Source organism: Protopterus annectens, chromosome 5.part1, assembly GCF_019279795.1.
Source record: "Protopterus annectens isolate FY-2018-M chromosome 5.part1, PAN1.0, whole genome shotgun sequence".
In the NCBI taxonomy this organism is placed as follows: Eukaryota; Metazoa; Chordata; order Ceratodontiformes; family Protopteridae; genus Protopterus; species Protopterus annectens.
Genome location: NC_056736.1, coordinates 517,486,635 through 517,502,260, shown reverse-complemented (window position 1 = coordinate 517,502,260; position 15,626 = coordinate 517,486,635).

The window sequence follows — 15,626 nt, the reverse complement described above, 5'->3', positions numbered from 1 at the left end:
CAGGGGGGCATCAAGTGTTCCTATCTGTGAAATGTTAAATTTTCAACCTGGCAAAAGTCCTGCATAGTGTTTGTCAAATATTAAAAACTATTTGCTGCAAAAATGATGTTGCCAGATCTTGACAAATGTATGCCATCCTGTCTGAACATGTGTGCCCAAAACTAGGCTTGGATGCTCTACACATTTCCATTTTTTTAAAATGGGACATTCTTTCCATGTAGGTATTTACCCCAAAAATCTTTTCATTCACAGTGACCTGACTATCTTTTCTATATTCGATTTGTGAAAAATACATCCTAACACCAGTACAAGCTATACTCTCTAAGAGGGCTGTAAGTTCCCTACTAATAGTCAGAGAGTCCTTGCGGATGAGATCATTTGTACCAACATGAATGAAAACAAATCCATACTTCCATACATTAAGGCATTCCAAGGCTTGTCTCACATGTTGTTTTTTTTTTGCTCCTGGCAAGTATAACACTATTCAATGTTCATTTTCTTCTCTACAAATGTAAGCATCAGTTCCTCTAATAATAAAATCTCCAATTAAAAGAATATCTTTTCTGACCAGCTCTTAATGTACCTCTTAACCTGGAAACATCAAAAATCTGGACAAGGCCCATGAAAAATAGGTACAAATCTGCACGCTGGTTAACATGAAATTTGCATACATAATTATGTAACCCCACCCACTCCAATGGAATTGTGGGATACCAACTTTCAAACACAAACTGAAGAACAATCAAAATATGGCACCAGAGTCCCCCTGCAGCCATTTCAATGTCCCATTACCTGGCTATTTTGCCCCATTTACCATAAACACTAATGTGCATATTGCTTTACTTCTACAACGATTATTTGGATTTTATTTTTACATTTTATAGCACAATGCACAAACATCTGCTAAAGAAAGCAATACTGTCTAACTATGAAAACAGACTTAGCATTAAAACCTCTCTGCCCTTGAAACTCACATTCATTGAAACAGCATTGAATTCCACACAGCATCCAAAGAAAATGCATATGGCCAGTGGTGGATAACGATTACCTTTGGGCTGTTTTCAAATCATAGGCTCTTTGCACACAAAACAAGAAACATACAAGTGTTCTTTGATACACCTTCCTGACTTTATTAAATTATATTCCTTGTATAATACAGCACTTATTTAGAGTGCATTTTAAATGTATTGTTTGAACATTTTTCCAGTAGGCAATAAAACAAAATGTATGAACCAATAATGACAAAACTGCCCAATTCAGAACATTTCATCATAAAAGTCTTCTTCCCCACACACATGCACACACACTTATATATATATATATATATATATATATATTATATATAAATAGAATGACAATAGTGTAAGCCATGGGGAATCTTGCATAGCTTCTCGAATTTATTTTCAATTTCAGTTTTTTGCTTGATATATAAATAGAATGGCAATAGTGTAAGCCATGGGCATCTTGCATAGCTTCTCGAATTTATTTTCAATTTCAGTTTTTTGCTTGATATATAAATAGAATGGCAATAGTGTAAGCCATGGGCATCTTGCATAGCTTCTCGAATTTATTTTCAATTTCAGTTTTTTGCTTGACTTTTTCAGATTTGTGTTATCAGACCAACTCAATAGCTATAAATGCACAACTAAATAAACTAGGCGAACTGCACATTTTAAGACTTCCAATTTTTAGTCCAAGTACTGATAGACCCTCTCCTACATTCATCCTGAAGTATCAAAACTATCATTGTAATCCAGGTGCTGTTAACTGGCCATTGTTGATTCTCCATATCTGCAGTGGAAAAATATGTGTTTTATCTTGAATGCTGAAAAATGTACTGTTCTTGTTTAAAAATATTTTTTTATAATGCAGCACAGAACATAATAATTATGATTTTCTGTTCCTGAATTTGGGTTAATGATATTTATTGCTCTTTCCACTGAGGCACAAATGCCCTTGTACATGACATTTTCTCACTTCTGTTGTATCTGTAGCCACACCCTTGACTTGTTACACCCACACCCTTTAAAAGTACAACACAGTACAGTATCAGCAATACATCTACATATTGTGGGAGTAGAACCCACAGCCTTCTGCATCAAAAGCAAGTACTTAAACTGTTATACTATTAACAATGTAAGCAGACTCAGCATAAGCAACAATAAACCCCTGAAGCTCTCAGCTCCTTGTAAAATCCACTCAACACTCAACCGTATCTCTCAAATTTGCAGCACAAGAAATCTGGAAAAAGTAAAAAAATGTTTTTTGGGGAGGACAAAAGTTCAAAATCCACTGACACATTTTAAACATTGCTTGTATAATTTTGGAAAGTTGCTAGAATAAAATGTTGGTTACCACCATGCATTTCACTGCCAAGTCTTGAACCCAGGACCCTGTGCATTATAGTCAGAGCAACATACCACTATGCCAAATCAACAGTTTCCTGAATACTAAAAAGACTGAAACTTAAATGGCTATCATTTAGTGAATTCACTTCTCACTTCTCACCATAGCTCTCAACCTCTTAGTACAAATAACTGAACAAAGCCAATAATGGGGGAAATACAGAATTCAGTTCTCACCATAGCTCTCAACCTTTTAACACAAAAAACCTGGACAAAGCCAATAATTGGGGAATACAGCCATAATGATCTTATAAACTTAGCAGAAAAAAACTGGACAAAGCCAGTAATGGAGGAATACAGCCATACTGATCTTATAAACTTAGAAAATTGCTAGAATAAAAGGTTTGGTGTTACCATTTCTTTTCTGAAGAATATGAAGTCTGAAATTCAAATGCCTGTCATTATTTACTGAATTCAGTCCTTCACTGAAATCCAGAAAAGTGAAGATTTTATGAGGAACAGAACACAAATATGAGGCATAAATGTGGAGAGTTTTCAGAAGGGATGGTGGGTAGGGACTTTAGGCTCTTGTTACCTGTACCTACCCAATATACAAGCTTTGAGCCTGAGTGCCTTCTCTAGTCACCAGGTATATTCACCTGGGGCATTACACACACACCTCTGCTTTGTCTGTCTATGAAATGCAGCTCTTTCTACCTTACAGTGTAGCAGCAAAGATTCATCCATAGGCAGCAGCAAACAGCTCTTCCATAGTACACACACCTCTACAGCTCTTCCTACCTTTCCAGTCCATTCTTCTTGTGAAAGCAGTGCAGCAGCAGCATCGTCCATCCATCAAATGGCTTTCGGCAGCAGAATAGATATTCAGTTTGGCAACAACACTCTGCTTCATCCATCAAACAGCTCTTCCGTATAGCATATCAAAATCTCATTAGGCAACACAGCATAGAAGTTTTCCAGCCTCATATTGCGGTTATTCCCGCTAAGGATTTGAGCAGTTGGAAATACACGCATGTTGAGCTTCAGCTCAATTCCAACAGGCTGGCAGGCTGTTTCACGGAGCTGATGTCATTGCGCATGTAATGAAGTCAGCTGAAAAATCCAGGAAATAAAATTTAAAATAAAAGTGCTGGGAAATTTGGAAATTAAGGGGTGCCATTCAGGAATCATGGCACCTCATTATTTGGACCCCATATATCGTTTTTTACCAAGTAATTCGGTACAGTTCGGAGGTATGGCTAAGAAGAATCTTCAGCTTCTAATACAGTAATATCTGCTCTATCAATTGTTCCAGAGGAATTATCTTCATTACCATTAGTCTCATTAATCGTACTGGTTTCACTGTGTATTACATTTGTAAGAACACATTTCTCATTCAGCTGGCTTTGTACAGCCACAGCTTGAACCATGTAGTCAACATCTCACTTTCTCTTCTTCTTTCTTACAGCAGTGTTCTTCAACCCTTCCACGTTCAATTTTCATTTCTTCCTTTTCACCTGCCCCTTGACTCTTTTTTTCTACCTTCTCTTTTGGAAAAATAATGCCTTTTTCTGTAGACTGAAGGTTTTCTGATAGAAAAATGTTATCATTCTCTGTAATCTGTCTATTACCAAAAGCAGTTCCCTTTTTAGCATGTATTCTCTTTACAGACATTTATTAGTTTCTTTTTCTTCCTTGTAATTTGTTGTGAACTTCTTTTCTTTCTTTTTTTTGTTTCTTTCTAATCACTCTGAATCTTCAGAGTGCTGAATACTTGCAAACAGAATTCCAAAGTTGTCAGGGGCATTGTCTTCTTTCATAGGAGTTGAATGATCTTTACAAAAAATAGAGACATCATTTCCTAAATGTGTTCTGTTTGCTCTTTGCCTAACATTATTTATCTCACCAGTCCAGTTATTAATATAGGATCATAGGAAGTTACTAGGCTATTGGCCCTGAGGCCCTTAAAAGCCAAGCCAAGTATTTAGCCCATGTTCCAACAAGTCAGCACCCAATACCACTGTCCACCAGGGGCACAGGTGGAATCCTGGGGTGTATTTTCTGTTCCCCAACCAGTTATCCAGGTTGTGCTTAAAAAGCATTAACTGAGGTACTCTGCTTGACATGAAGTGGGAGTTTATTCTACAGAAGGGGGGAGTCCCTGGGACACAAATCTGTTTGCCAGTCACAGACCAGGTTGAGGTCACTTGTGTGGGTTACTTGAGTGGAGCTTAACTTGCGGATATGCAGCAGTCCCATCAAGACGCGGTCTGAGATTGCTTTGTATACCAGACAGAGGTCACCTCTGAAGAGTCTGTAGGATACTGCATAGAGGGCCAGGGCCTCTAGCCTATCTGTGTAGGGTAAATGTTTGAGACCCTGGATTCTCCTGGTGAGGAACCTCTGTGGTCTCTCCAGCTGCTGCCTGTGATTTGTGAGGTAAATGCCGAAAGGGGCCTTGTACTCAATAATGGGTCTTATAAGGGAAGAATACAGGGATGTTATGACCACCTTGTCCCTGTATGAGATACCCTTACTAATGAGGTGGGCCATGTAGAAAGTTTTCTGTACAATGGAGGCAATACGGTGGTCAAAAGTCAGTTTGTTATCAACCTGGGTGCCCAAGTCTCTCATGACTGATTGTGTGCTTAGGACCTTATTATTAATGTGATAATTTGTGGGGATGTCACTCTCCCCAAAGGGGATGATGATGCATTTTTGGCATCAGTTTGAGACCATGTTTCTGGCATCAGTCATATATTTTGGGTGAGATCCTCTTGGAGGATGTCCACATCACTAGGGGAACTGATGACAGCAACCAGCTTACACTCATCTGCAAACTTGGTCAGTCATAGCCCACTGGTTTTGGCCTGCACCTCAGAAAAGTATATCCCAAACAACAAGGGCTCCAAGACTGATCCTTGGGATTTAGCGCTTGTTATGGGTCGACTGCTTGAGGTGGGTTCCCCTATTTTGACTAGGTGGGTTCTGTCAGTGAGCCAGTTTGCTACCCATCTAGTAACATAAGGATCGATGCCTAGTTGAGAAAGTTTATCTATTATACCAGAGTGGGGAATAGTATCAAAGGCTTTAGCCAGGTCAAGGCAGGTGGTGTGCACCATCTTCCCCTCATCCATGGCTTTGGTGACTGTCTCAAAGAAGTCAACCAAATTTAGCAGACGTGACCTCCCCTTGATGAAACCAAAATGTGTGGGATCAAGTATTTGGAGGTTCCCAATGTCCTTGTTAATGAGGTCCATGATAATCCACTCCATGGCCTTGCAGATCAGGCTAGTTAGGCTGATGGATATATAATTTCCTGGATCGGTGGATGCTCCACCTTTGTGCAAAGGGATGACAGTGGCTGTCCTCCACTTGGCTGGGATGAAGCCAATTCTCAGGCTTTGGTTGAACAGGCTGCCTAATGGTGCTGCAAGTTCCTGAGTTTAGGATACAGCCTGGGATGTTATCTGGTCCCATGGACGCTGTATTTTTGGCGTTTGAGAGGGTGGTTTTGACTTGCTCCCTTGAGATAAGGGGAGGGGGGATGGTGCTGGGGATGTCCTGATTTACTGATAGTGGGGGGAAAGAGGGGTTAAGTTTTCACTGAATCTGTCTGCCAGCATTTTCACTATATCTACGGTGTTTGTGTATGTGATGTCCTTGACCATCAGTTCTGAGAAGATCTGGGTGCTTCCCCTGAGTTTGTGGACATATGCAAAGAAAGCCCTGTGATTGTTTTTAGTAGATGTGGCCAGTTTGGACTTTTTGGTCCTGGACAGCAGTTTTTTTTTCCTTTTATTATAAAGTTTATTTATTGCAGATGTCCACCAGACAGGTTTACTCTTCCTTGAGGAGGAGGACTTTTGTCTTGTCAGGTATTCCTGATTCCATCCAGCTATATAAGTGTTCGTATAGTACTTTGGTGTAGGTTTGGAAATATGTGCCAGTTCCTATGGAGGGGGAGGGAGCTGTGAAGCTGTGTATACCTTCCCTTAGGAGGTTGTAATCAGCTTTTGAGACGTTTTTGTGTTTGATCCTATCTAGTGGGTGATCAGGGAGATGGTGACTTCAAACGTAACTGCTCTGTGGTCGGATCTTACCAGGGATGATGACATTGTAGGGATACTGCATTGGTTACTCATGTTGGTTAATACCAAGTCCAAGATATTTTCTCCTCTTGTGGGGATGTCAACCAGCTGGTCCAAGGCATCTGCATTGACGAAATCAAGGAATCCCTTTGCATTTGAGTTTTGGCATGAGTAGTTCTTCCAATCTATGTATAGATAGTTAAAGTCACCCAGAATTGGGGTAAAGGGTGAATCTTGATAGATTCAAAGAGGTCCAGATAGGTGGAGTGGGCATTTTCAGTCAAAGTTGGGGCCCTATAGCTAGCTTTGATTTGAATAGGGGTCCTGTCAATGGTTAACTGCACCTGGAGTGTCTCCTGTGCATCATACTCTTAAACCAGCCTGAGGGGTGTATGTCTTTTATATATATTGCAATTCCACCTCCTTTTGCTTTGCTACCCATGGTTTGGGGTCTGAATGTATAATAGGATGAGTAACCTGGTATGGGTAGGGTGTTCTCCGCAGCTTTGAACCAGGTTTCTGTCACTGCACAAATGTCAGCATCTTCCAGGGTTAAGAATGCTTGCATTGAATGCAGTTTCATGTTTAGACTCCTAGCTTTTAGCAGCATTTGCATTTTAAGTACCTCTGTTTTGCTTTTTATTGCTTGATATTGCTAGCTGCATTGTTCTGACTGCTTTTTTATTAACTTCGCTACTTATATGAATTGTTTTTTTACCAAATTCTGTTTGCACTTTAAAGTATTCATTCTTTAAGTGTTTTTTTCATCTGTTTAACTGTAAAAGGCTACACACTCAAGTTTGATTGCCTATTTTCCATGTTATAAGTGTTTATTTACTGTTTTTGACATAACTTTTTGAAAACAACAAAATAAAAACCCAAAACATCCTATCCCTGTACGTTTCCTGCCTTTCTAGATCTAGTAAAGTCCAGTTTTCAGAGTTTGCTAATTTCTGGGCTGTTTGTAAGTTCCTGTGTTGTCTGGACCTTTCTAAGATAGAGGGAAGCTTCTCTAATCATCAGTGAGAGTGGTGAGCTTTGGAACAGCCTATCTGTCACTGGAGGAGTGGTTTCAACCCAGAAACTGTAGTTTCATTGGCCATTTTGGGCTACTTCTATCCCTTTCATCTTTCTGAGTAAAAACCTGTGTTTGCATGTTTTTTACACTTGTATTACCTCAGCAAGAGCCTGCCTGGGTGTCCTGCAGAGTTCTACAGCAGTAGGGAGCGTAAAGGAGACATTGAGTGGATTAAGTATCTCTGATTTGCTTTTTATTGCTTGATATTGCTAGCCGCATTGTTCTGAACACAGTTTTATTAACTTTGCTACTTATCTGAACTGTTTTTTTTTTACCAAATACTGTTTGCACTTTAAAGTATTCTTTTTTAAGTGTTTTTTCATCTGTTTAACTGCAAAAGGCTACACACTCAAGTGCAATAGCCTATTTTCCATGGTAAAAGTGTTTATTTGCTGTTTTTAACTTTGACTTAACTTTTTGAAAAAAAGGATCCAATCCCTATACTTGTTTCCTGCCTTTCTAGACCTAGTAAAGTCCGGTTTTCGAAGTTTGCTGAATTCTGGGCTGTTTGTAAGTTCCTGTATTGCCCAGACCTTTCAATAAAGGGAAGCTTCTCTGTTTATCAGTGAGGGTGATGAGCTTTGGAACAACCTATCTGTTGCTGGAGGAGTGGTTTCAACCCAGAAACTGTAGTTTTTTTGGCTGTTTTGGGCTATTTCTATCCCTTTCATCTTTCTGCTTAAAAACCCATGTTTGCACAGTTTTTGTGCTTGTATTACCTCAGCAAGAGCCTGCCTGGGTGTCCTGCAGAGTTCTACAGCTGCAGAGAGTAAAAAGGAGACTTTGAGTGAATTAAGTACCTCTGTTTTACCTTTTATTGCTTGATATTGCTAGCTGCATTGTTCGGACTGCTTTTTTATTAACTTTGCTACGTATCTGAACTGTTTTTTTTACCAAATACTGCTTCCACTTTAAGTATTAATTTTTTAAGTGTTTTTCCCTCTATTTAACTGTAAAAGGCTACACACTCAAGTGTGATAACCTATTTTCCATGTCAAAAGTGTTTATTTGCTGTTTTTGACTTAACATTTTGAAAAAAAATCCTATCCCTATACTTGTTTCCCAATTTCAAGAATTTTCAATTTCAAGAATCTCAATGGCAACACTCAGATTTGCTCTGAGCTACAGCACAATGGCACAAAATTCACAAAACCAACTGATATTGCCAACATCCTGGCTGATAGGTTCAGTGCCAAATTTACCCCCCCCCCCCTCACCTCCTAAAGGGCCCATGTCCATACCGGAAGAATGCAGTGTCCCTGCAATCACAACTGAACAGGTGAAAACTGCGCTATCCAAAGCCAAGAACACAGCATCCATGGGACCAGATAATATCCCTGGCTACATTCTACATGAGCTTCAGAATGAACTAGCCCGCCACCTAAGTACCATGTTCAATCATAGCCTCTCGACAGGCTTTGTACCCACTGAATGGTGCATGGCAACAGTTGTACGACTACACAAAGGGGGAGTCACCATGGACCCGGGATCTATTTCCCGATTAGCCTGATGAGCCTGGTCTGCAAGGCCATGGAGCATATTATCATGGAACTCATAAACAAGGATATCGGTAACCTCTAAACAATGGCCCCACCCAGTTCAGATTTGTGAAGGGCAGATCATGTCTCCTGAACCTGGTCGACTTCTTTGAAACAGTCACCAAAGCCCTGGACATGGGTAAGGCAGTCCACACAGCCTATCTCAACCTTGCCAAGGCTTTTGACACCATCCCCCATTCTGGTATCATAAATAAACTCACCAAGCTGGGTATAAATTCGTACATCACAAGATGGGTCACCAACTGGTTCACAGACAAATCCCACACTGTAAAAATTGCGGACTCCACATCCAACTCCAAACTGTGACAAGTGGACTACCACAGGGTTCAGTCTTGGGTCCCCTCCTGTTTGGGATCTACTTCTCTGAAGTACAGGCCAACACAGTGGGCCTCTGGCTGACAAAGTTTGCAGATGACTGCACACTGGGTGTCATAGCCGAGTTCCCAAATGATGTGATCATCCTGAAGAAAAACCAACGTCACCACCAGAGAATGAATCTAATTGGTCCAGTCTGTGTTTGCCGAAGGTTTTGAATTTCTTTTTAGATTTGGGCTCAACCCCTTTGATAATAAATCATTTTGATTGGAATAAGCCAGTAAGTCCCTGTTTAGTTTGTTTTTCTTTTGTACAACTAAACCTATAATGTGTTTGTCAACTTTAGTAAAAATATTAAAATATAGTATTCTGACAAGCAAATAAGATGGATGCTTCCTGATCTATTGATCCAAATGGTTAATCTGTTCTTTTAATTGTCCCATCTGTCTGCTATTGTGCCATCTAAGAATGTTCAGAACATTAAGCCCAGCCTTGTTGTAAACGGCACTAATTTCTTTATAAATTTCATCCTCGTAGCTGGTGCCATTAGGAAAGGTATATACAAGCAGACCAAATGGGACAATATCACATTCTAAACAACTTTGTAGATAAAAGTTTTCAATTTCCAGTGATTTGTATTTAAGCAGACTTTTTTCTAATTGAAAGACTAATGTGCGACAGTCTGAAAATTTAGACTCAGAATTAACATAGTCCGCATCTTGACTAAAGTTCAGAAAAGGATTTTCTGAGTAACTTTCAAACAAATCAGCAATACCTCATTGGGACCTAAAGCCTTCACTGTCTCCAACTAAAGTGCAATCATCTGATGATGTGTCGTTTATAGAAGAAATGGTGTCAGTCCTTGGCTCCCTCCTCACTTGGGCGAAAACCTCATTGGTTTTCCCAACAACTCACTCCAGAGTCTGAGTAAGACTTCTCAGCTCATCTGGAAGGGAGTATACACTCACGTTGGGATCCATAGGAACCAGGGCAAAAGCTGAATCCAATAAAGGTAACACAAGCTGCTGCTCTAAGCATTCTTCTCCAAAAACCAAAACTCATGGAACTAAAATGCAGGAACTAGGTAAAAACAACATGAATTGAAAACCCAAAATAAGCCACTAGAGCAATAGCAAGAAATGAGATAAAATAAAACACAGAGTCCAATCTAGCACTTTTGTTCACTTTATTTATGAAACTACTTTACCCTGTTCCTGCATTTTAATTCTGTGAGTTTTGGTTTTTGGAGAAGACCGCTTAGAGTAGCAGCTTGTGTTACCTTTATTGCCCTGGTTCCTATGGATTCCATCGTGAGTGTATACTCTCTGCCAGATGAGCTGAGAAGTCTTACTCAGACTGGTCACTGTTATGTAGTTTACTAGTGTAGGGTGTATCTTATACATTTTTAAGCACTCTTTTATCCATGAATGTGTGATTCTGTCCAATGTTTTTATGTAGTCTATCCATGCCATAATTCGATTCTTCCCCTTTTTACAGTTCTCCACTATGACTTTAACAACAAATTATCTTTTGTTCCATATGACTTTCTTTTTTTACCTTTTTGTTGTATTGCCATATCTGAGTTTTCATCTAAATGACTATAAACGATGTCAGCATCAATTCCAGTGTATAGTTTGTATGTCCTTGGAAGGCAAGTTATTGGTCTAGAGTTTTTAGGGTAGCTTGCAGGTTCACTTTTAAGTAGGAGCATTATTTTTCCTGTTGTTACCAGGCTGGTGTCTGTTCAGAGTGTACATATAAATAGTTCTTACTCATGGCTAAATCTTTGTGCAACGATATTAATACTTTTAGCCAGAAGTTAAGTACTGCATCTGGGCCTGGAGTTTTCCAGTTAGAGGCTTTTCTTAACTTTGTTTCAATCTCTCTGGCCATTACTTCATCCCATATCATATCCTGTACATTTGAACTTCTTATTCTTTGTTTTACTTCTTCTATCCATTTAGCATCTTTATGTTCGACAGGATCTTGATCCGCGGTGGTGGTGCTGCGGTAGCATTGTTGCCTCACAGTAAGATGCTGTCCGGTTCGATTCTCAGCTAGAGCGTTTTCTGCGTGGAGACAAGCGTGAATGGGCGTACCTTCGTTGAAGGTTGTGCATCAGGGCTGGTAACTTGGCACGTAAAAATCAACTACCAATCATTAGCGGACCGGAGTTCCGCTGTGGCGACCCCTAACCGGGAAAAGTCGAAAGACACAACATGTTCGACAGGATCTTCAAAAATATTTCTCCAAAATGTATCTATTTCTTCTTTTTTTGGTGGTCTTTCAATTCCTTCTGTCTTATTTCCCAGTTCTCTGTAAAACTTTTTGATTCATCAATAAATTGCTTATTTTGTACTTTTCCTTTATATTTATCTATCTTCTAAGTTTTCCTGCCTACTATTTTTAGTTTATTAGTTGTGATATTGCTGATAAGTCCTGATCTATTACAACACTGTGCATTGCTTCTATCACGTCTATCATTCTGAGTATTTTTGTTGATCTGTTCCCTCTTCTATACTCTTCTAACAGTGACACTTCTCTTATTTGCTTTATAGTTTTCTTTATTCGATACTTCCAAGATGGCATTTGATTTCTCCCCATCCTTTCCCTTACTACCCTGTGTTATTGTGGTAGGACTTTATCTGTTATTAATTTGGCTGCACAGTAATATAATATCTTTACTTCTGTTGTATCACATGAATCTCTATGGACACTCCTAATTACTGCTGATTTGTTTTACCAAACTTCTAACTGTTGGGGTTTTATTGACCTTTTGTAGTCTATTTCTTTCATTGATCTTTATATGTCTCTCCATCTTTATTAAATCAAGCAATTCTTCTAAACTGAGGGCACATTTTTTTTTCACTATTTCCTGGGGGAATTCTATAGAAAGTTCCAGAGCTTCTTCCTGGGCCATGTTCTCTTCAGTTTCACCCTGTGTCATCCATTGCTCTTTCATATGGGAACTCACTGGCCTATCACTCCACGACATTGACTGTGTCAGAGTTGCCACAGTTTCCTGTTCTTTCCCTTGCTGTATACCTCCAACAGAATGTTTGTACTGGTCTCCTGTGGGAGGCTCCAAAGTATCTTCATATGTCAACTGATTAGATGCTTCCTGCTTAACTGGTTTCTCCTTAATTTGGATGTCCATTGCTCTATCCTGTTGTGTTATCTGACCTCAATTTTCTGCACTAGATCCTTCACTTTGCAGATAATCCATAACCTCAGTTTCTATTTCTTTTACTTCTACATTACTAATCCTCTTTTCTACTTTTCCTCTTTATTTTGTTATTTTTGTATTGTAAAATTTTCCATATCCAGATGTCTTTGCCTGTATTTCTCTTCAAATATCTTTGGTGCTACTCTTATTGCATTGATTAATTTTGCTTTCTCCTTTGCATAAATATTGCACCATATTAAATTTCGTTTTCTTTCCTGTGTCCATATTTCTTCTTCAGATGTCTCCTGCTCCTCTTGTTTCTCCTTACTTTAGGGACTAGTTGTTCCATCATGCTGTGATATGACTTGTGTTAGACTTTCTACTGTGAATCCTTCACTTCGCAAATATTCCCTTCAGCATTTAATTTTTAACTTTTGCTTGATTAATCTTCTGCTCTACTTTCCCTCTTTGTGATCTTATTTTTTTATTGTGAAATTTTCCATATCTGGATGCCTTTGTCTATATTTCTTTTTGAATATGTTTGGAGCTGCCTTTTTTGTGTTGATTAATTTCGATTTCCCCTTTGCATAAATATTGCACCATAATCTCTCTTTCTTTCCCAGGTCCATATTTCTTTTTTATACCCTTTAAATGTCTCTAAATTTTGTTCTTTAAATTTTTGCACTTCCTCAGTCGCTTCTTTTTTCAAAAGGCACAAGGTTTCTTGGTCTATATAGTGTTTTTCATGGATCTGTTGTATTAATGAACACAAATTTTTATTTGAAGCTTCTGACAGTTTCTCTTTTGGAAGTATTTTTCTTTCCTCTAATTTCTCTCTTAATCTTTTCGTACATCTTTTATCTGGAAATTCTGAGCTTTTTGCATAATAGTAACAATACATAATTTCTTTCTTATCCTCAATAGTCCAGTCTATCATCTGTATGGCTCTTTTTTGGCCTAACAGTTTTTGTGATTTTTGTGGACTGCTACTTCCATCTACAACGGGGAGGGGGGGGGGGCATCCATCTTCTATACAGGTTGTCTGATGATTCTCTAGTATTTCTTGATAACACCACACATTCCCAGAGATAGTTATCTCTAAATGCCCTACATACCTGAATAAGATCTCCTCTTAGATACCTATAAGAGACACTGTAGAATTTCAGACATTTTAGTCTTTCATAATAACTTAAATGTTCACATCCATGGATGCCCCTTGGTATATTTCCGCTGTACTCTTTCCAGTTTACTCATTCTTGTTTTCTTATAAGGTTTCCATATTGGTATTCCATACTCAGGTTTGGGTCTAATGTAACTAACAAACAATGACTTCATCATTTCTGATTTCCTAGGCTTTATAAATATTTTGATACAACCTACAGTTCTATAACTATCATTAACCAATTGGTTAATATGATTAGAAAAACTCAGAGCTGGATCTACCCATATACCCAGGTCCTTAAATTAATCTATAGTTTCAATCACTGTGTGTTGTATTAAATACAATAAACTGTAATATTTTACAATTAATTTACAATAAATTACCCTTCAATTTATGTCTCCCAAATCTCATATGCTTAGTTTTTGATGTATTTATCAGCATATTATTCTCCTGTACCCATATGGTCAATTTAGAGAAGCTGTTTTGCAGGCAAGCCTTATATGTAACATGTGTAATTAGTTTACTCAATTTCATGTCATCTGCATGCAGACTATAGAACACCTCAGATGAAAAAGTTAGATCTGAAAGATACAATCTAAACAATTAATAGCCTAGGACAGAGCCCTGTGGGCACCCTGACTGTAACCAAGAATTTCACCACTCCAATTGCTGTATGATACTTGCCATGTCATACATGTAAGCCATGCAGCTAACCATCTTATCAAGCCCACATCGATACCTAGTTGTTCTAATTTATTGATCACTGTTTTGTGTATGACCCTGTCAAATGCTGAAGTTAAATCTATATAAATTATATCCCAGCACAATTTCTCATTCATAGCTGTTATTATATTGTTATAGAATATCATGTTAAACGTGGTAATAGATCTAGTAACAAAATATGCATGCTGATATATGGTTTCAAGTCCCAACCTATCCAGTTCTGTCAATAACTTATCCAATATTACCCTCTCTTTCATTTTCCCACAACATGAAAGTAAACTTAAGGGTCTATATGACTCTGGATTTGTCCTACTTCCTTTTCCCTTAAAGACAGGTTTAATAAGCGCATGTCTCCAATCTTGAGGAATCTCGCCATATTTATATGACCTAGTAAATAATAGATATAATGGTATTGTAATGTAAGTTCCTGCTGAAGTATTCTCAGGTCACTATTACCAATTCCATCTCTGCCCTCTGCTTTGTTTGGATCCAATCTGTGCAGTTCTTTTTCAATATAATCTAATTTGATTCCAGTTTTTGCAGTTACACAGATATCAATAGGACAACTTATCACCCCCTTTGTGGAGCCAAACTGTTTTGCATAATGTTTTGTAATTTTATCTATAATCTGTTGTGTCTGAGAATAAATTTTAGAATTTGCACACAGTTTATCAATTTGTGTTTCTTTACTCCTTCCACATCATATGTATCTATAAAAAGATTTCCTATTATGCTCAATATCTTTATATACATTTTCTTCAAAATTTTCTTGATTTTGTCTCACACTATGCTTAATTTGTTTGTCCAGCTTGTTTATTTCAGTTTTCAAAGTTGTAGTTCAACTACTCTCCATTTTCTTATATTTTTTTGTCTCTCACCTTAATCAGGTATCTTGTTCTTAGGGAAATATTCCCCCCTGACGTTGCATGTCTAGATCCTGATGCGAAACATTTTTTTTTTGCATGAAATTTCTCTTTCAAAACTTTCCACATTCCATCTGAGTGTTTCCACTGAACACATCACTCCAGTTAGTTTTACATAGTGACTGTTTTGCTTGCATATAATCTGTAATTCATTTTCTGTGCATTGGTTTAGATTTCAGTTTGGCAGAATTATCTAGCAACAAATTAACCTTTATAACTCCATGATCACTGCACATAAATGGTGGTAAAACTTGACTTGAAGTA